Consider the following 7433-nt stretch of genomic DNA (forward strand, 5'->3'; position numbering starts at 1 on the left):
TATGTTCCACGTAAATCCTTTGTACACATTTTCATAATCATTCACATATTCATGTAAAGCCAAGCTATTAACATTACATAAGTGTGACATCATTTCACAATGCATTTTAGAAATATCGTGCGACATGTAATTCATGCAATGTCACTAAAACACATTCTCACATTTGGCTTGCCCATCATTAGGCACATTCACATGTAACATACTGGAGGGTAAGATTACTACAATCAATACCCATTCATATAATCACCAATTGGAAGCATTTTAAAACACAAGATGCTTGTTCCCATGCACTTTTCAAATACATATAGTATATGTATATAATTTTTATATATATATACTTAGAGGAAGGAAGATTCGAACCTTACTCTTTAGACAATGAGATTATGTACCATCTAATGAGCCAAATACTCGGATGCGTATATGTATATAGTTACTATATTTATACTAAAACATTTTTATCTACACTTCATTTAAACCTTTTAACATAGAATCACAATTTAAAACCTCATTATCCAAACAAGAATTTAAATGAACATTTGAAATAGCTTTCATGCATATTTATTATGAAAATAATTTTAAATGTAAATCCAGTCACAGACAAAGGTTGGATTTCTAACACCAGCTACCAGACTACCATGACTACAGCACTTGTGGAATCTTGGAGCTCCAATGGTTGTCCTGTAATGACCAATCAACAATAATAATCTCAATTACACTTCCTAAATTTGGAATTTAGCAAATCCATAAATAAATCTAACTAATTTGGCTTCCTAGCTTAAATCTAACCAAGGAATCCATGGAGGGTATTCTTACTTGCTTGAGCCACTTTGGTGGGCCGGCATGATAACAACGGTCGTGGGGGAAATTGCTAATTTTGCAGCTTATGCATTTGCACCACCTATATTGGTCACTCCTCTAGGTGCTCTCAGCATCATTATCAGTGCGGCACTTGCGCATATAATTTTACGAGAAAAGTTACATACTTTTGGAATTCTTGGTTGTGTTTTGTGCGTGGTGGGCTCTACAGCAATTGTTTTGCATGCTCCCCCAGAACGTCAGATTGAATCTGTAACAGAAGTTTGGGATCTTGCTACAGAGCCAGGGTTTCTCTTTTACACAGCTTTGGTCTTAACAGCTGTCTTTATACTTATATTTCACTTTGTTCGACGGTATGGACAAACACACATTATGGTTTACATTGGAGTTTGCTCTCTTGTGGGTTCCGTTTCGGTCATGAGTGTTAAAGCACTTGGTATAGCCTTGAAGTTAACCTTTTCAGGAATGAACCAGCTTATGTAGCCGCAAACGTGGGCCTTCACTTTAGTTGTGGTTACTTGTGTGCTTATTCAAATGAATCATTTAAACAAGGCACTTGATACTTTCAACACAGCCGTTGTTTCTCCTATATACTATGTTATGTTCACACCACTTACCATTTTGGCTAGCGTAATGATGTTTAAGAATTGGGATAGGCAGAATCCAACTCAGATTATAACAGAGATGTGTGGATTTGTGACTATCCTTTCAGGAACTTTTCTTCTTCACAAAAACCAAGGATATGGTTGATGGTCCAAGTTTGACAACTTCTTTGTCCTTTCGGTCGTTAAAGCATGAAGAAGAGGATAGCTTTCGTGAAGGCATCCCTCTTAAACAGCAGGATTCATTGAGAATGCCTTAATTGAAATGTTAGGTCATCACGGCCATTCCTACAAAGCTCAAATAGCTTCCGGGGAGAAACCTCGTCGATGTCAACTTGCATTTTATGACCAACTTATTCCATCCTATTCATTTTTTGGAGGCTGTTAGAGGAGGTGAGATTTCCTGTGGCTCTTTTTTCCCTCAGCTTCATGATGAGACAATAGATTTCAGCTTTTGCCTTGTACACGCTAACCCCCCAGTTCACACAGGAAAACATGGCCCATGTAATCTTGAGCATGGTGGTTATACATGGTGTAATCTTTTACTTTATTCTGCCAACAGTTGGGTGGATTCTCACCTTGTGAACTGGGAAAAACTCAAAAGGAATCAAATACATGCATGTCTATCGCATTTTTCAAAAAAAAAATCATAAACCCATTAACTTAATAGCTCAAATTCGTGCTATCTTTACTTTGATGAGCTGAACTTGAAGATTGGAAGTAAAAACTCTAACATTTGAAAGAGGAAACAATTTGAAAGTTAGAATCTAAATTTACAAAATCCAAGGCTCAAGGAAGTCAAATCTTACCATAGATTCAAGTTTTTTTAAAGCTTCAACTTGAATGGAATGAGAGAGAATTGAAAGAAAATGAAGAGGGAGTGTAAAGAGAAAGTGGTGTAACGAACAAGAGAGGGAAGGGAAATAGGAGCAGGCGGGTTGAGAGTTAATTTGTACTCATGCTGGAACCCAGGGATCAATCCTTCTTACATAGGGAGCAACCCCTTTTTTGAGCCACAGGGATCGACCGCTCATTCGTACTTCAAACAGAAAACCACATTAATCTAGTAGGCAAAAATTTTCAAGTGATAAATGGTTGGAAAGCGCCATAAGTCTAGTTTCGGACGCATCAAACGGTGTGACATTTGGGGTTTCTAGATAGAGTTATGACCATTTTACTAAGCGCTATTTATAAATCCAAACTTGGATAGAAAATCTGTCGTTTCTAATGTGATACCGATATATTGTCTTTAAATATTAGAAGAAACATTGAGTGAATTTTAAACTCTATATCTCCTCATAAATTTTAGTAGAGTGGTGGGTTTATTTATTTGAATATATATATATATATATGATTAATCGGATAATTCACTCATTACGGGTAGATTCAAAACTCAACATTTTTGAATATGTTACTTTGTTAAATTAATAAGTTTTTCATGTTTTATAGTTTTAAGGACAACTTTTGATTACAATGTTGTGTTAATTTAGCAAAATAAGGACTCCATTAATTAATAAACTGTTTTTTTATGAAATTAGAAAAAGGATATTTGAATCCTACTATATCAAACAATGAAAGAAATATTCAGATACAATTAATAAATTTATTTTTACTTATAAGAAAATATAATTAAAATTTAGGCAAATTAAAAACGGTACTCTAGTTTACACAAAACTTTGTACTACCTATAAAAGTGACTAACATTTTGTATAGATATAGACTAAGGTAGCTTTCAAGCTTCTAAGTTCAAACCACCCCCAAACTTGGGTCTTCCCACTTTAGGTTAATACTTTATAGTCTTTTGACTAGACAAATCCCAAACAACCTTATATGTTAAATGATGTTAATGAGCCAAATTAATTTAAGTGATCCCTATTTTTAGCAGAACTGGCTGGGTTAAGCAGAGATAAAGAATGTGGAACCTTAAAAGGGAAGGCTTTCCATTTCAAATTGGGCGACATCCTGCGAAGGACTGACTGACCCACTCAAGAGCCCTCGGTACAAGTTGCTTGTTGAATGGGAAATATCCAATATTTTGCCTTTCGTCAAAGCATGATTTGGAAATATTGTTGTGCGTCCCTTTCAGCAATCAATCTTAGCAGAAAACTCTCGTGATTGCTTTGGCGTGCATTTACCTAACTTTCTTAATTAATTTATCTATGTCATGGGCCACAAATTAAAGAACATGCTCAGCTGACAATTAAGCCTATATTTGGTATATATTTTTTATTCTTTCTTTTTTAAAAAAAAATAAAAAAAAATGTTAAAAGTAAAATATAAAAAATAAAAAAAATATAACTTAAAATGAAATTATAAATTTACCCATTAACCCTCAAACGGTGGATGAAAATTTTGCAAACTAATTTGCATATCCAGTTGTATTATAGCCTTGAGGTTTTTCTTTAAAAATAAACGAAAGTCACCTGATAATGCCTTACTTTTCTTTTTGTTTGTTGAAATTACTTTTTTATTTTAAAAGAAAGGTGGTTGATATCATGTTTACAAGCAGCACTTTCCTACTCACCCTGTTGTAATAAGAGAAGAAAAGGATCCAATTCATTACTCGATCAAATATTCTAATCTACACCTTGATAATCTAATCCAAAGTGTAATTCATGCTAATACCTATCTTAAAATATTATTTGAAATCTTAAAATTTGTCCTTTTAAAATTTCGATGAATTTTAACTTATGAAGTTTTGTCTCAATACCTAAGAAGAAACTTAGGTATTTCTAGGTTACAAGTTAAGGTTCCATCAAGTGTAAGTCTAAAATTTTGCTCCAATTTTATCAATTCACTAGTTTGTTGATTGATTTATTATAGCATGTAATAAGTATGTCATAATGTTGAGTAATATTTTACTATATTGTAATTTCTACTTGTAAATGTAATCTCATCAGAATAAAATTTCAATAAATTTCACCCAAATTCAAAATCTGTTATGAATATTTTTGTGAATATCCATTTATTCTATCTATATCTAGATTTGATATAAATTAGATTGGATTAGAATTTAATCCATCTAATCTCTAAGTATTATCTTCATCTTGTAAATTGTATCAAGATAAGGGGGTTATTTGCCTATAAATAGGCCCCCTCAGTTCATTTGTAAATACACTTCAATAATATCTCTTTTCTCCTCTCTAAATATTTTTTTTCTTTAATTGTTCTTTCAGTTATCATTATTTGTTCTTTTGAGTTATTTTTCATAACACGTTATCAGCACGATTCTCTCTCACACTTAAGCTTCACAAAATCGAAGTTCAAATTTTCTTCAAGTGATTTTTGTCTATTATCACTTCAATGTTTTGCCCAAATTTTACAAATTTATAATAAGTCAATTTTCAATTTTATATTAACTGTTTTTCATCAATCAATTTATTGTTTTGATTGCCAATTACGATATATTGTGTAATACTAACATTTACGTTTTTCTTTTAAGCTATCACAATGTCAAATCTTACAAAACTTGAATTTGTGGCTCTTGATATTACCGGCAAGAACTATCTATCTTGGATTCTAGATGCTGAAATTCATTTAGATGCTATGGGTCTTGGAGACACAATCAAAGAAGAAAATAAAGCATCCAATCAGGATAAGGCAAAAGCAATTTTTTCCTTCGCCACCATCTTCATGAAGGATTAAAAATTGAGTATCTCATAATAAAAGATCCAGTCGATCTTTGAAAAAGTCTAAAGGAGAGATATGACTACCAAAAAACAGTAATTCTGCCAAAAGCTGGTTATGATTAGATGCATCTACGATTGCAAAATTTTAAAACTGTAAGTGAGTATAACTTAGCATTGTACAAAGTTAGTTCTAAACTACAATTGTGTGAAGAAAAGGTGACTGATGCTGATTTGTTAGAAAAAACATTCTTTACTTTTCACGCCTCAAACGTGCTCCTGCAGCAGTAATATCGTGAAAAAGGCTTTAAGAAATACTCTAAACTAATTTCATGTCTCTTTGTGGCTAAGGAAAATAACGAGCTATTGATGAAAAATCATGAATCTCGACCAACTGGTTCTGCTCCATTCCCTGAAGTGAATGCAACATCATTTAGAAATTATGGCCCTAGCCGTGGTCGTGGTCGTAATCATGGCTGTCGAAAAGGTCGTCATAATTATCGCAATCGTGGTGGTTACACAAATTATTATTTTGATAATAAGAATACCCACCAGAAGTGGATGAATAGTGAAGAGATATATGAAAAGATAAAGGTGGACAAAGTAAAAGGAATACAGAAAATGTTTGTTATCGATGTGGCATGAAAGGCCATTGGTCACGTACTTGTCATACACCAAAATATCTTGTTGAACTTTATCAAGCATCACTAAAGGATAAAGGAAAAAATATCAAACAAATTTTGTTAAAGATGATAGCCAAGTTGATGTAACACACTTGGATGTTGCTGATTTTTTTGCCCACCCTGAAGGACAGATTGATCATTTGATTGGTGATGGAAATCCCAATAATAAAATTTCTTAAATTATTTGTTGATGTGTTTTAGTACAACTTTATTAGGAACTTGGTATGTTTAGTACAATTCTATTAAGAAGTTATTGTGTTTTAATATGCCTATTAGGAAGATTTTTTTGTATTTTAATAACAAAGTTTATATTTAATGTTCTCTTATATGAGTTTCTTACTATACATATTTTATTTTCTTGAAGAAAATATGGATATTCATCTAGTTAGATCCAAGATCAATGATGAAGATATTTGTCTAATAGATAGTGCTACAACGCACAATATATTTAAAGACAAGAAATATTTTTCCCACTTGACAATAGAAGAAGTTAATGTCAATACAATATCTAGTAGTACAAGATTAATTGAAGGCTCTAAAAGAGCCAATATTTCACTACTTGGAGGAACAAAGTTCATAATAAAAGATGCATTATTTTCTACAAGGTCTCAAAGAAACTTATTGAGTTTTAAAGATATTCGCTTGAATGGATATCATATTGAGACAATAAATGAAAGAGGCATTGAATATCTTCATATTACATCTATTATATTGGGTAAAAAATGTGTATTGGAAAAATTACTCGTTTTGTCCTTTGGAATGTACTACACAAAAATTAAAATGATTGAAACTTATGTAAACCAGAAGTTTACTGATAATTTTAATGTTTGGCATGACCGGTTAGGCCATCCCGGATCAATAATGATGCGAAAAATTATTGAAAATTCATGTGGTCATCCATTGAAAAACCAGAAGATTTTTCAATATAATGAATTCTCATGTGTTGCATGCTCTCAAGGTAAATTAATTATAAGACCATTACCAGCAAAAGTTGGGATTGAATCTCCTATGTTTTTGAAACGTATTTATGGTGATATATGTGGACCCATACATCCATCATGTGGACCATTCAGATATTTTATGGTTTTAATTGATGCATCAACAAGATGGTCATATGTGTGCTTGTTATCAACTCACAATTTGGCATTTGCAAGATTACTTGCACAAATAATTCATCTGCGAGCACATTTTTCTGATTATGCAATCAAGACAAGTCGCCTTGACAATGCTGGTGAATTTACGTCTCAAGCTTTTAATGAATATTGCATGTCTATTAGAATAAATGTTGAACAATTTGTTAGTCATGTTCATACACAAAATAGTCTAGCAGAATCATTTATCAAACGCCTTAAACTGATTGCAAGGCCATTACTTATGAAATCCAAACTCCCAATTTCTGCTTAGGGACATGCCATTTTGCATGCAGCAACACTTATACGCATAAGGCCAATAAGTTATCATAAATTCTCCCTTATACAATTGGTTTATTGCCAGGAACCAAATATTTCCCATCTAAGAATTTTTGGATGTGCGGTATATGTTCAAATTGCTCCACCACAACGCACAAATATGGGTCCTCAAAGGAGGTTAGGAATATATTGTCACGACCCGGAACCTCCCTCAGGCCCATGACAATCGTCGCGACGTCCCGATTGACACTCATTATCCGGAATGCCAACCGAAACCTCGCAAGGCTTACATATCAG

The 7433-nt window shown here is 32.9% G+C and overlaps 1 pseudogene; it reads left to right on the forward strand.

Moving 5' to 3' along the window:
- The first annotated feature begins 780 nt into the window (after positions 1-780).
- On the forward strand, positions 781-2154 carry LOC18612998 (annotated as a pseudogene).
- The last annotated feature ends 5279 nt before the right edge of the window (positions 2155-7433 follow it).

The sequence above is a fragment of the Theobroma cacao genome, unplaced genomic scaffold (genome assembly GCF_000208745.1).
Source record: "Theobroma cacao cultivar B97-61/B2 unplaced genomic scaffold, Criollo_cocoa_genome_V2, whole genome shotgun sequence".
Taxonomy (NCBI): domain Eukaryota; kingdom Viridiplantae; phylum Streptophyta; class Magnoliopsida; order Malvales; family Malvaceae; genus Theobroma; species Theobroma cacao.